This window comes from Ahaetulla prasina, chromosome 2 (genome assembly GCF_028640845.1).
Source record: "Ahaetulla prasina isolate Xishuangbanna chromosome 2, ASM2864084v1, whole genome shotgun sequence".
Lineage (NCBI taxonomy): Eukaryota > Metazoa > Chordata > Lepidosauria > Squamata > Colubridae > Ahaetulla > Ahaetulla prasina.
The window spans coordinates 103,644,973-103,660,644 of record NC_080540.1 but is presented as its reverse complement, the minus strand read 5'-3'; the positions used below and the strand labels follow the sequence as shown (position 1 = coordinate 103,660,644).

The window sequence follows — 15,672 nt, the reverse complement described above, 5'->3', positions numbered from 1 at the left end:
GGCAAGAAAGTGCCAGTGAACATAGGATAATATTATTATATTGTTTTTTAATATGCCTGTGAACCGCCCTGAGTCCTACGGGAGATGGTGCGGTATAAAAGTATGATTAATAAATAAATAAATAAACTTATTGCGGAATGCATATTTATAAACCTGAAAACAACAGAAGCAATCCCAAAGCTGCAAATGCTTTTTTTAAAAAAAAAACAGAACTCTGTTTCAACAGTTCAAAAATGGCTAAAAATAATTAGCTCTTTGTTTAACATCAAACATTATTCTTAAGGGAAACTTTTTTATCCACTCTGGGTTTTTTTAAAAGAAAGCTTTGTAATAGCTAAATTACCACTGGCATTAATATAGGAACCTTATAGGAATATAAATTTTACATAACCTTGCATCAGATAGGAATGCTTCTAGTGTTCAATAGCCTTAAATATTTTTAGCTAGGCTAAGCATTAAAAAAAAGGGGGGTAGGGCAAAAATAAATTAATGGCACATTCGGCACTTAGTTTTGAACCATCTGTTCTCCTACTACAGTGAATTATGTGGATGGTAGGGGGGGGAGGGAAGGACATAGAGGGACTCCTTGAAGCTAAGCTTCAATTTTCATCAGTGAGCTGTTAAATTAGTCCTCCTGCTTCACAGAGCTTGTTTTATTCAATCTTCCTTTATTAAGAACACAGGTTTGATTCTGTGAAGAACAAATTCTCCTAAGATCTTAAAAGGAGAAATGGTTGTAAGCATGCTTTTATTAGGCCTGCCTTACTGAATAACTAATACAGCATGTTGCTATTATGGATCTGAGCTGGAGTGACAGGAAAAGAATTTGGAGAGGGCTGGGGGAAAGAAATGAAAACAATGGGGAGGGGAAGAAGAATTTAATGCTAATACTGACAGCTGATAGCTCACAAGGCCAGATTTGATCAGCTGTAGCTAGGTTTTCTGCTGAGTCTGATAGCAATAAATGAAAGTCTATTTTTGTTTTGGCTTCCTGATTAAGAAATAAAATTGGACTGATTGGTGGGTCAGACAAAAGGCATGTCTATACTGGAAAGGTAAACAACTTTCATACCTGTTTATCCCTACTGTAACTAAGGAATTTTGGGGATTGTAGTTCATGCAGTTGATTTTTTTCCTATCCAAACCTACTATTTGGAAATATTTTTGTTCCACTTTCTGAGGGAAGCCATAACCACTACACTGATTCAAACGGGTTTACATTTATAATACTAGTGTACTTTTGGAGGCATAGTTTAATTACTTGGTGAGGTGTGCTATAAAAATGACTTCACCGATATTACTGTTACAAAAATAAATTAAAATACTTGGCCTTCAGCAAGGAAACTTGTATATTGGAACTATGCCCCCTTGCACCAATGGAACAAAGTTTTGCTCCTTGATGTAGCGAATTGTATGTTTTTTTTAAAAAAAATCATGATTCTTGAAAAGGGGTACAGAAATTTATACTTCACCTTTTCTGCAAATTTGTAAAGGAACAATTGTATTTGTCCATTGGATCAGAAAACAAATAGCTGAAACACCTTAAATCAGTGTTTCTCAACCTTGGTGACTTTAAGATGTGCAGACTTCAACTCCCAGAATTCCCCAGCCAACATGCTGGCTGGGGGAATTCTGGGAGTTGAAGTTGCCTGCCTTAAATTCACCAAAGCTGAGAAATACTGTTTTAAAGTCTGGCATATTAATTGTCATATAAACTTTCATAAGTCCCAGTCCATGTCATCAAGTATATAAATGTCAGGATAAAATCCCCTTATTGTCAAGCAAAGCAAAGCAAAGCAAAGCAAGCAAGCAAGCATGAAAGGTGGCAAGTAGTTTTTTTTTAATGGCCAACTTTCCACTTCCATAGATTTGATTCTTGAAATTGAAGAACTATTGACGTTCCCAATCTTTACTATCAGTGTACAACATACATACAATGAGATTGGTTGAGCTTCCTCAATGCACACACACACACCCAACACAATACAACTCACAGTGAAGCTAGAAAATCCCTAACCCAATAAATCATATTAACAAAACACCCAGTCCTATTGCACCAGTGTGAACATGTTACATATTGTGCCAGCCCTGCAGTCCATCATACTACATAGTTATGATGTTATTTTTCATTCAGGAGTCTGACAACCCACAGATAAAAACTGTTCTTCAGCCTGTTTGTGTGGCTGGCTATACTTCTATATCTCCTTCCCGATGGTGGCTCCTTGTCACTGGTCAGCTCCACAATTGATAGGGCTTTTGGTTAGGACAGGTAGAGGAAAAAGGACACCACGCTAGGAGGAGACTCTATGGTGGGGGAACTGGACTTCTGGTTGGCTCCAGAATTGAACAGGGGGCTTCTGGTTAGGACCTTTGTGGCTCTTTGAGTGTTTAAGGTTGCTGACCCCTGCACTAAGGAATCTATTTTTGTTTCAAGTTTCATTATAGTCTGTCACTAAACACCAATAATGAGATCACTTTAAAGACATCGTACAGATATGCTGCTCAAAAACTCTGATATTGTTTTCTAGGACTGTGTAATGTTTTTCCCTTAAAGGAGTTGTTTTGGAACATGTAAGAATACAATTAGAACACTTTTCCTTAATTGAAAGAAAGCAGCCACATATTTCCCCAGGTTTCTGTTAATACTTTGGAAGCTGTTCCTAGCCATTTCTACATGCAAGTGTATGCACCATCACTTCATAGGGACCTACACAGAAGTGGGTTTCAGCAAGTTCTGACTGTTTCTGGAGAACCGGTAGCGGAAATGTTGAGTAGTTCGGAGAACTGACTGGCCCCGCCCCCATCTATTCTCTGCCTCCCAGGTCCTAACTGGTTGGGAGGGAATGGAGATTTTACAGTATCCTTTCCCTGCCATGCCCACCAAGCCACATCCACAAAACCGGGAGTAAGAATTTTTGAAACCCACCTACTGGGTGGGACCTATTGGTTTCTATAATCACTATTAATTATATTTGTTCATCATTGAAATCTCCCAGGACCCCTGGACATTCCTGGACAATAGAACAAAATATAATTATAAGGGAAACAGACAATAAAACAAAGCAACAACAAAAGAATGCCCAGAGAATGTTACATCACATTAATTCCCAACCTTTGAAAGAGCTTTATCTTAACCAGTTTCCAGGAGGCTACCACAGAACAGGTTAATCTAGTTTCCAGCAGGAGATTGTGTCAAAGTATTGGTGCCATAACTGAGAGACTACATCATCTTGCCTTAGTCCTCACCTCACAACCAGCAGTAGCCTCACTTACGATGAACATATCTGACAATTTGATCCTGGTTAGAAAAGACGATTCTGAAGATACTTAGGGCATAAAAAACTTTATAGATTAAAACCAGCAGTTTTTAATTTTATCTAGAAATCTATCAACACCAAAAACAGCAATAAAATATGTTCCTGACAATGGGTGCCAGCCAGCATGTTGGCTGTTGCATTCTGAACTAGTAGTGGATCTTCAAAGGTAAGTGCAATTGTCCAACTAAGTAGTGATGAGTGTGAGCCATTGTAGCAAAGTCCTCCTACTCCACATAGAGTACTTTTGATCCTAACAGCTTCCAGAAAGTGCGACAAGATTTCAACAAGCATTTCTGGTCAGGCCTGCGGAGGGGTTGATTAGGTAATTAGGTAATAAATTAGGTAAGTTAGTAATAAATGTGTTCTTATTACCAACGGAACTGGCATTTATCACCAGCAACTTGAAATCAAGGTCCTTAGTAATCTGACTACCAATCCCTGGAAGCAGAGGTTGACACCAAGTTGTCATCTCTTTTCTCCTGGAAAACCTGTGCCCCCTGCCACATCTCTTTCAATCTATCTCCATCGGGTTTCTTGTGCTTCCACCATCAAAACCATAATTACAATCTGTATCTGCTTTTTACCTGCCTATCAACAATAATCTAATCCCAAAACTGAAATGCAATCTACCCATTCCCATCCATTTCAACTCCTGCTATTTATAAAAGCCTAGCTAACCTATCAAACTCTATCAACTACATTACACTACCTCACATGCCAATATCTTTCACCTCAACTCAAGGTGGAAGGTAGTATTACTCTTACTCCACCCAAATTTTCAATAAATACCAATCCAGCTGCCCTCTATCCAAGAGTCTCTCTTTTACTGGAGATCTTATTTACAGGACACAAAGCCTCCCATGCTCTCATTGTGGATTAATCCTGACTCTCTACTTCCCACAAGGCAGTCATCTAATTCCAATCCACCTTGTCTGTAAGGAGGCAATAATCTCAGTTTGAACTCCAATTCTCACTACTTGTGTTTTAGGAGACTCCCAGTCCAGCCACTAGTCCCCAAACCCTAGGTAGGAAGTGGGGAAACACTTCCACTCTTTTTGAATAGAATAGAATAGAATAGAATAGAATAGAATAGAATAGAATAGAATAGAATAGGATTTATTGGCCAAGTGTGATTGGACACACAAGGAATTTGTTTTGGTGCATATGCTCTCAATGTACATAAAAGAAAAAGAAAAAAAAACCTTCATCAAAGGTACAACATTTACAACACAAATGATGGTCATAGGTTGCAATTTAGCCCTTAATGATAGCAACAAAAAGTTACAGTCATACAGTCATAAGTGGAAAGAGATTGGTGATGAAAATGATGAGAAGATTAATAGTAGTGTAGATTTAGTAAATAGTTTGACAGTGTTGAGGGATTATTTGTTTAGCAGAGTGATGGCCTTCGGGAAAAAACTGTTCTTGTGTCTAGTTGTTCTGATGTGCAATGCTCTATAGTATCATTTTGATGGTAGGAGTTGAAACAGTTTATGTCCAGGCTGTGAGGGATCTGTAAATATTTTCACGGCCCTCTTCTTGATTCATGCAGTATACAGGTCCTCAGTGGAAGGCAGGTTGGTAGCAATTATTTTTTCTGCAGTTCTAATTATCCTCTGAAGTCTGTGTCTTTCTTGTTGGGTTGCAGAACCAAACCAGACAGTTATAGAGGTGCAAATGACAGACTCAATAATTCCTCTGTAGAACTGGATCAATAGCTCCTTGGGCAGTTTGAGCTTTCTGAATTGGCGCAGAAAGAACAGTCTTTGCTGTCCTTTTTTGATGATGTTTTTGATGTTAATTGTCCATTTTAGCTCTTGCAATATGATAGAACCTAGAAATTTGAAGGTTTCTAGTGTTGATACTGTGTTGTCAAGTATTGTGAGAGGTGGAAGTATGGAAGGGTTTCTCCTAAAGTCTACCACCATTTCTACAGTTTTGAGTGTGTTCAGTTCCAGATTGTTACGGTCGCACCACAAGGCTAGTCGTTTGACCTCACGTCTATATGCGGATTTGTCATTGTCTTGAATGAGACCAATCACTGTTGTGTCATCTTCGAACTTCAGTAGTTTAACAGATGGATCGTTGGAAATGCAGTCATTAGATAATAATCTTGCATTCTATCCATCAATGCGTTTAGAAAGACACATCAATGCATGTTCCTCATTGATCCTTGAGTGACTATCTGATGATCTTTCAAGCAGAACTCCAGTTTCAGAGTTAACTGACACCCCCTCTTAATGCTGTTGATCTCTCAGAACTTCATTTTTTGTTTTATTTTTTCAAGTAGCTATATCTCCCACAATGGATATTTGCTTCTGTGTTATGAAAGTTAATGAAGATAATGGCAAAATTTCCATCATTCTTTGAGTGATTTGTATTCCTGAATTGGCTAAGAGATTAGAAAACTTTACTTAGTTCAGAATATAACAAACCAATAATGGGCTCAGGTCCTGAAACACCCAAGATAAGTCTAGAGAAAAACTCTGCTAAATTAACAAAATGAAGCACACAATTAAAGTGGGACAGCAACTCAGTATAGTCCAGAACTCTTGGCTCATTGAAGAGCAGTGGGTAGCATGTGGCCAAGAGGACCTTTGCTAAATCTATCTTGTGTGCCAAGTGTATTTTTGTGTGTATTTTAAACAGTCCACAGTTTTTTGAGATTTGGGCAGCCTCAAGCTTGAATGAATACCTTAGATCCAGAATCAGGAAGTCTTACTCACAATCCCTCATGCCTTGGATTTTGCAATGTGTTTTACATGGGGCTGCAACTGGTCCAGAATGAAGAAACACAGGTATGCCCGTGTAATACCACAACTGTACTACTGTACTTTGCCAACTGCACTTGCTTCCCAGATGCAACTCAAGGTGCAAATTACCATTTTAAAGCCTTTTATATCACAGAGCCAGATTATTTGAAAGATTGCCTGGCTTCAGTTGAATCTGTCCGTCCATGAGATCCAATAGAGTAGGCATGGCCTAGCCTCCATCTATAAAAATAAGTGGGGTTTTAAGTGCTCTCTGGCTGGGATATTTTCTAGCAGACATTTCATTACTCAAACTAGGCAACATAACCAATGCTAGTAAGGAGTGGGGTGTGCTCTCAGTTTATATTCTAGTGACTTGCCTTGTCAGTATTGGTGGGAATGGTCTTGGTGGTTCTTTGGTTGGCTGTTTACTGTTAGCTTTTTGGCAGTTCTTTGAGTTCTTTAGGGTATTCTTTACTTCTTGATTGTTGGTGTAATGTTAATCTTGGGTTTAATCTATGTTCTTCTGGGTGGTGGAAAGGTGTTTTGGTCTTTTTGTTCCCCTTTTTGTAGATTGTCTCTTCTGCATAGTGTGTAGATATTGTTTATGTCTATGTGGCTATTGATGGCTAATTTGTCAGATAGGAATGCCTTCTCAGTCACAATGTGACTGTGCTCAGGATGAGTGTTTCCCCAAATTTCAGATAATCCAATTCTGTTGGCTTTGCTGACAGACATTGTACCAGGGTGGCGAATCACCTACAGTGGATGAGAACTGAACAACTGAACAATTCCTATTCTATTCTATTCTATTCTATTCTTTCTATTCTATTCTATTCTATTCTATTCTATTCTATTCTATTCTATTCTTAGATAATTTATATATACTTGACATGAATATTTTATGTGATATATATTTGCCTTTTAACCTCTGGAAGTCCTAGAGCAACAGTTGAATAGTTCTTTTATTGAAGTATAAAAGAGTACATGAAGCCTAAGTTTGAAGAAAATATAATAACGCAAAATAACGCAAAAACAAGTTCTTTACTATGACAAAATATTATTTCTTTTCCAAACCCTGGCAATTTGAAACAAAATCTGTTAAACTTCAGTTTCATTGTTTTGCTTTGAACTATTTTGGATCATTGGAAAAAATTGGAAATGTTTAAACATCTATTGCTATTTTTAGACATTAATTTATAAACAATTCTAAGGCTATAACCATATAATTTATTTGTGAGTAAGTGCCATTGAATTCAGTGGGGTTTAAGATTCCTAAATTCACTTGCTGCAATCCCAAATTCACTTTAGGTATCTTTAGCACAGGCTAGGATTATATGGTGAGGACACAGATTAGCATGTCCCCCCGTCATATAATCCTAGCCTGTTCATTTATGGGACATAGCAATAACAAGCCTTTTCTTAAGGACAGCCAACAGTTCCCTAACTTTCCATCCACTTCCTGCTTCTTCTCCCTTACCTCCACCAGAGTCCTAACTCCCACTAACTCATTGTCATAAACACAATAACAGTCATTATCCTATAATTGTGTGCACTATAGTCACACTCTGGCTAAATACGTCAGTGCGGGAAGGAAACTAGTAATGTTCATGATGATAGAATAACATATTATTTATTTCCCTATTGTCTCAGCCATGGGTAGTATCCCTTGTGAAAGAGGCCTTTCATCAACTAACTTCATCTTTCCATGTGGCTCTTTAGTTGTGCCCACTCTTGTTAACAATCAGAAGCTGTCTGATTGCAAGGTTTGTCATCTACTGCTGCTCCCAGTAAGATATCAGAAGAAGCAGAGGGAAACGAAGATGAGAAAACATCAGTTTCATAGTACTACTATTTTAATAGTTTTCACATAATTGTGCTTCATCAAAGATTTATAGAACGTGCCAGAAGAAATTCTTGTTTAGCCAAAGACTTTCCATATTGATATTTTTCCCCCTTAAGAAAGCTGGAGAGGAAACAAAGACAGTAGCAACATATAATCTGCTTTCAAGAATGTACCTTTGACCAACAATATTTGCTTCGAAGGTCCTCAGCACCTTGCTAAACTGGAACTCTAACTGGAGTTTCTTGTTCTTGCTAACTATGTCAAGGAATTTTTGAAATAATGCAGAGCAAAACTGCTGCAATATTGGAAAAATAGTCTAGTCTATTGAATGGCTTAAACTAAGCAGTAGGTAGGAATTCATACCTTTCCAGCCAAATGTGGATAAGCATATCCTGTAGCAGTTTTTGAGATTTTCAAAATCTGCATGGCAAACTTTCTCTCCTTCAATCCTTCTTTTATACTGCATGAAATATTTTTGAATAATCATGTATTACACAGTTCATTCAGGAAATTAAAGTAGGAAATCCATTAGTATAACACATGGGATGGTCTGGATCGGAATTGGGATGATCCAGGTGAGAGGGCGGAGCCGCGTCTTGTCGAGATTGTTTGGGATGAGTTTGACCCTGTGACTCTCGAGGACGTGGACAGGTTGTTGGGGAGGCTTCACGCCACTACATGTTTACTGGACCCGTGCCCTTCCTGGTTGGTGCTGGCCACACAGGAGGTGACACGAGGCTGGCTCCAGGGGATTATTAATGCTTCTTTGTTGGAGGGTGTTTTCCCTGCCGCCTTGAAAGAGGCGGTGGTGAGACCCCTCCTCAAGAAGCCTTCCCTGGACCCAGCTATTTTAGGTAATTATCGTCCGGTCTCCAACCTTCGCTTTGTTGCGAAGGTTGTAGAGAGTGCTGTGGCGCGGCAGCTACCCCAATACTTGGATGAAGCGGTCTATCTAGACCCATTCCAGTCCGGCTTCCGACCCGGATATAGCATGGAGACAGCTTTGGTCGCGTTGGTGGATGATCTCTGGAGGGCCAGAGACAGGGGTTATTCCTCTGCCCTGGTCCTATTAGACCTCTCAGCGGCTTTTGATACCATCGACCATGGTATCCTGCTGCGCCGGTTAGAGGGGTTGGGAGTGGGAGGCACTGTTTATCGGTGGTTCTCCTCCGATATCTCTGACCGGTTGCAGACGGTGTTGACAGGGGGACAGAGGTCGACCGCGAGGCGCCTTACTTGTGGGATGCCACAGGGGTCGATTCTCTCACCCCTCCTGTTCAAAATCTATATGAAGCCGCTGGGTGAGATCATCAGTGGCTTTGGGGTGAGATACCAACTGTACGCTGATGACACTCAGCTGTACTTTTCCACCCCAGGCCACCCCAACGAAGCTGTCGAAGTACTGTCCCGGTGTTTGGAAGCCGTACGGGTCTGGATGGGGAGAAACAGGCTCAAGCTCAATCCCTCCAAGACGGAGTGGCTGTGGATGCCGGCACCCCGATACAGTCAGCTGCAGCTGCAGCTGTCTGTTGGGGGCGAGTCATTGGCCCCAAGGGAAAGGGTGCGCAACTTGGGTGTTCTCCTGGATGGACGGCTGTCGTTTGAAGATCATTTGACGGCCGTCTCCAGGAGAGCTTTTCACCAGGTTCGCCTGGTTCGCCAGTTGCGCCCCTTCCTTGATCAGGATGCCTTATGCACAGTCACTCATGCTCTGGTTACCTCTCGCCTGGATTATTGCAATGCTCTCTACATGGGGCTCCCCTTGAAATGCACTCGGAGGCTTCAGTTAGTCCAGAATGCAGCTGCGCGGGTGATTGAGGGAGCCCCACGTGGCTCCCATGTAACACCTCTCCTGCGCAGACTGCACTGGCTGCCTGTGGTCTTTCGGGTGCACTTTAAGGTTTTGGTTACCACCTTCAAAGCGCTCCATGGCTTAGGGCCTGGGTACTTACAGGACCGCCTACTGTTACCCCATGCCTCCCACCGACCCGTACGCTCACACAGAGAGGGACTTCTCAGGGTGCCGTCCGCCAAACAATGTCACCTGGCGGCCCCCAGGGGAACATCCTTCTCTGTGGGGGCTCCTACCCTCTGGAATGAACTTCCCCCTGGTTTGCGCCAAATACCTGATCTTCGGACCTTTTGCCACGAGTTAAAAACGTATTTATTTACTCGCGCGGGGCTGGCCTAAGATTTTTTGTTAAATTTTTTAAATTTCTAAATTTTAGATGAATTTTAATGGGTTTTTAGTTTTTAAATGTTTTATAATTCCGGCCAATTGTATAATAAGTTTTTTAATTTGTTCTTAATTGTATATTGTTACTGTTTTATTTTTGGCTGTAAACTGCCCTGAGTCCTTCGGGAGAAGGGCGGTATAAAAATCTAATTAATAATAATAATAATAATAATAATAATAATAATAATAATAATAATAATAATAACAACAACAACAACAACAACAACAACAACAACAACAACATGGAATAGATATTTTGGTTTGAAAAGCTAGATGTGTTACCTGGAGCCCCTGGGAGTTGTAATGCAATGATCAGGAGGATGCCTATGTAGAGAAGATTGATCTAGATCAGGGTTCTCAAAAGTATTCAGTGTCAATGCTTAAGGGTTAATGAGACTATCAATTGCTGCTGTATTATAAGTCACAGGGGTATTAGTTAAAGTAGTATTTATTCAATTATTTTCATATAATAAAAGCTTGTGAATCAATGAAGAATCTGAAACTTCATGAAGGGGTTGATGATCTGAAGAGCTTGGAAATCCCTGATCTAGATGGACCAAATGGTACTTTCATATAGTCTACTAAACACTGGGAAATTTTCTCAACATTACCCACATTACACAGGTAGTCCTCACTTAGCGACAGTAAGTGGGACAAGGACTATTAAGCAACATTGTCATAAGGTGCAATGTCAAGAGACCTTTGCTTGTTTTGCAATGGAAATTCAAGCACTTCTGATTGTTATTGTTAAGCAAATCACTAAGGTGCATTAAGTGCAACATTGTGTAATCATTAAGTGTGACCTCTTCCAAGCTTCCCCATTCATTTTGGTTGTAGGAAACAAGCAAAGAAGGTTACAAATGGTGATCAGATGATTGCAGGACACTGTAACATCATAACTATTAGCTGGTTGCTGAGTGCCTGGGTCACAATCATTTTACTGTGGGGATCAGGGGTGGGATTCAGCTGGTCCAGAACGGTTTGGGAGAACTGGTAGCTCCGACAATCAGCTGAGAGTGAACCGGTTTGCTCTGAAAATCTGCTGGGCCTGCCCGCCCGCCCCTGCGCTATACCGACCTATATTTCCTTTGTTTGAAGCCCATCTGATAGGCGTGGCAGAGTGGATTGCCATGCCTCAGCTGTTTTACTCACTGGGGTTGCAGTAGAAGGTAAGTTTTAGAGCTGTTTTCAAGCGCACTGCATGCGAGTGGAGTGAAGCGCACGCTCAGCTAACCGGTTGCTACACCGGTTGTATCCCACCACTGGTGGGGATGCTGCAAGTTCTGTGAATATGAGAACTATTCATAAGTACCACCAATTCAGCACTATTATAAGTTCAAATGGTTACTGAACAAGCTATTGTTAAATGAAGACCTCTGTATTGTGATTCTCTTGCAATGAACTGTGTTAGGCAGAGGACAGAAACAAAGATGCGCTAATTTCTTCTGCAGAAGTAATCTGATTTTTCCCAGTGTAAGAAAAACTGATGCATCTTTTCCTTGGAACAAATGACAAAAAGCTATTCCAGCACTATAGAAGAAAAGATAGGACAAAGTATGGCCTCTTGAAATCTTGGTATTAGAAATAAAATCCTGTGTATTTCTACTCCAAAGTAAGTTTTAAGAGAAGTGATTATAAGATTTCAGCCTAGCTTTTTGAAAGTATTTATTAATGGAAAAATAATAAACATATAAACCTCGGTCTAAGTGCTGAATTTTATAATTAGAAAGGTTAATATTTGTCTTTAATTTTACCACTGCTAATAACAATGATAAATGTGGGTTAATGGAATGTGAGGGCCATGAATTGCAAATCTATATTAGATTGTTAGAGATACCGGTAATAATATCCAACATTGAATTGATTGATATGTAAGATTAAGAGCTAGTGATATTCTTAAAATTGGACCTGAAAATGAGTATCACAATGAAATTAATGATCCATTGTTGAAAATGGAATGTTTTTGAACTCAATGCTTCCAAAAATGGTATAAGAAAATGGGGTGTTCTTATTAAATTACATCAATGCCCCCATATAGTGCTTTTCTATTAGCAGTGAAAATTAGTAAAAATATGCAATAATAATAGCTATTATATTTAGAATTCTTTTATATTAGAGGTAAAGATTTTACAGGACTGTTTTATTGAATTACAGTTTCTGGTATCTTTTGCCCTGCTAGCTTTTGCTGAAAGGAGTTGTAGTACAATACACTTCAGGGTCTGATATTTGTTAGGATCTACAGGGATGATTTTGCTGAAAAAAGAAGACAATTACTTAATAGTAAATTCATCTTCACCTCTGTATTTATAAGATTACAGTTTCAATCTTTACTATCTTTCAGCTAAAAAAAAAATCTCACTGCAAAGAGCTACCGAAGGCACCTGTTTTTAATGCTAGACACTAATGGGCTAGATGCTTTTTTTAAAAAAAATATTGCTGAAGGTGAGTACCATCTACAATCACAATGAAATAGAAGACTCATTGGTGAAAAGGCAATCGCTTTTGATCTAAATTCTTCCAAAAATGGCACGAGAAAATGGGGTTTTCTTGTTAAACTCTATAAATGCTTATACAGTTAAACTGGCCTACAGAGTTCATGGATCTAATCCAAACCGATGCTAAAAAAACTACAACCAATACAAGAATTCTGACATCTGTGCCAGAAACATCGACTCTGTTGTGAACTATTCTTTCACTTCCATTCCATTTTGCAAGGAAGGCTTAACAGCATCCTGCTTCATAGGACCACTATATTTATTTATTAAATTTATATGCCACCCCTCTTGCTGTCTAAAGTTTTAACACTACATGAGATGTTTCCTGGAATACTGTAAAATATTCACTATTCTTAAAAGGCCGTGTCTTAATGTTAAACTAAAGTTTTAAACCAGGAGAGGTGGCAGCATTTAGCTGATCTTTGACTCTAAAAACGAATTGCGGTCATACCTGGGCAGTACTTGAATGGTACATCACCAGGAAATACCAGGAGAGTAGATTGATTGGAAAGTAAATAAAAAAAGCAATATCAATACTTTTCTATATTGTTTTGAAAACAATTTTCTGGATATATCCTTGAAGTCACCTGGAGGCAGTGGTAAAAATTCAAATTTTTTTTACTACCGGTTCTGTGGGTGTGGCTTGGTGGGTGTGGCATGGCATGGCTTGGTGGGCATGGCTTGGGCATGGCAGGGGAAGGATACTGTAAAATCTCCATTCCTACCCCACTCCAGGACAAAGTTACTGCAAAATCCCCATTTCTTCCCGATCAGCTGGGACCCAGGAAGCAGAGAATAGATGGGGGTGGGGCCAGTCAGTGTTTTTACTATCGGTTCTCCAGAATTGGTCAGAACCTGCTGAAAGCCAAATCTGCCTGGAGGCTTTGGTTCTATTCTTTATTAATAGTGGTATTTTATGGCAGTACAGAATATGGGGGGTCATAGAAACTGTTACTTCACTGAAGCAGAACATTGTCTAAAAGCTTGCCAGTATTTTATCACTGTAGAGGGAGCTCAGCAAAGAAAGATTTAGCAGATCATATCCAAAGAATGAACGTTTAAGGAAAATTAAAAACACATAAAATAACCCTTCCCAGCTCAGACCTCCTTATTGCAGCCACTGGGCATCATATGAAAAACAGTAATTGTAAGGCAACTTCAATGTTACAGTGTCCTATAGTATATAACTTTCCCCTGAATTCACTTTTCCTTGCATTATTGATAAACATCAGTCAGAAAGAGGGTCCATAGGTTAAATCTATATTGCTTTGAATTTCCCTTCTATGACTAAGATCAGACGCCATTAACACATCTTGAACTGATTTAAGGCCCCGGGGTGTTACTTAGTGCCATTCAAAACACAGCAAGCCATTTTCCATGGGCTGAGGCCACTAGAGCTCGTTAGAATGGCATTTTTAATAAAAGTGGAGCTTCAACTATTTGCAGTTCTGCTCTCCAGATCAACCACTATGTACGTCGTTCCCCTCTGCCCCCATTCACAGACCCTCCAGACTTTTGACTATAGGGACAAATTCATATTAGATGTAATTCTAGTGAAACTAATACTGTTCCAACCAACATGGGTTAAGGTTATTGCCATCTGAAGTTATGACACAATGTATATGTGCCCACAGATGGAAGGAACTAAGGCTCAAAACAAAACAAAATATATTAAATGAAAGAAGAACTATCCGGCTTGGATTTCTTTCCTAATTAAAGTATGATCCCTGTAATGTTCACAAAGAGTTTAATTTCATTGAACCATACTTTATTATCAAGAGTTAGGAGAAGATTAAAATTAGAATTATTGGACACATACACTAATTCCCAGTTAAGTGGTGAAATATTTTTTCTGCAGAGGATTAATTTAGATCACAACTCTAGTTTGTGATCTAATCTTAATTTTAATTTGTTTATAATGTGCATAATACTTTAAAATTAGTTATGAATATCATGACTTATTTTTCTGTTTGTTTCATATATTTCTTGTATCTTTTCCAGTTCATGTCATATGAAAGAAGAAGCTTAAACAACTTGGAACTTCGCTGTCTTCGGTCTGACCTAAGCATAGTACATAAATCATCTGCTACAATGTCCTACCAGCCAATGAATACTTCAGCTTCAACCAAAACAATACAAGGGCACACAATAGATACAAACTCATGGTAAACCGGTTTAAACTAGACTGCAGAAAATACGACTTCAGTAACAGAGTTGTCAACGCCTGGGATGCACTGCCTGACTCTGTGGTTTCTTCCCCAAACCCCAAAAACTTTAACCTTAGACTGTCTACTGTAGACCTCACCCCATTCCTAAGAGATCTGTAAGGAGCGTGCATAAGCGCACCAGCGTACCTACCATCCCTGTCCTAATGTTTTCTTTTATTCATATCCTTTTCATGTATTTATAATTATGTTTACACTTTTATCTATCATAAAATTCATGCTTGATGAAATAAATAAATAAAAATTAAAAAAGCATAATCAGAATTTCAATAAAGGCCTCCATTGATGAACAGGGACAGTTTATTGTAGTGGTTTAGGTAACAGTGTAACAGTAACAGTGCTGGTCTTGAAACCAGGAGTCGGTGAGTTCCAATCTGGCCATAGGCATGAAAACCAGTTTAGTAATTTTAGGCCAATTGCTTTCTCTCTCTCAGAGCAACCTCACGGGGCTGTGGGGAATATAGGAGGAAAAAGGAATATTAGGTATGTTCATCGCCTTAAGTTATTTAGAAAAACAATAAAAGTGGGATAAAAATAGAATAATTAATAAAAATTTAAAAAATACAATTTGCAGCAAACAATCTTAAATATTTTTTAAAAAGATGTTGAAATGGTGGATAGTGGTCAGCTTTTAGGTTCAACTATTAACAGTAAAAGAGTAGCAGTCAATAAATATATCACAGATGAATATTTTGTAGGATAAAAATGAAAGTCTTGGAATATAATTTCATATTTTATTAAGTATCTATGTCTACAGTACAAAGATCAGAATTATGCTGGCAATGATTTTCCCTGTGGCATTC

At 39.0% G+C, this 15,672-nt stretch overlaps 1 long non-coding RNA gene across 1 annotated transcript; it reads left to right on the top strand.

Annotated features, from left to right (window-relative positions):
• The first annotated feature begins 3,292 nt into the window (after positions 1–3,292).
• LOC131189704 (uncharacterized) lies at positions 3,293–12,526 on the top strand. The gene is made up of 3 exons (XR_009153108.1): positions 3,293–3,483; positions 11,248–11,318; positions 12,491–12,526. It is a non-coding gene; the product is annotated as an uncharacterized LOC131189704 (long non-coding RNA).
• The last annotated feature ends 3,146 nt before the right edge of the window (positions 12,527–15,672 follow it).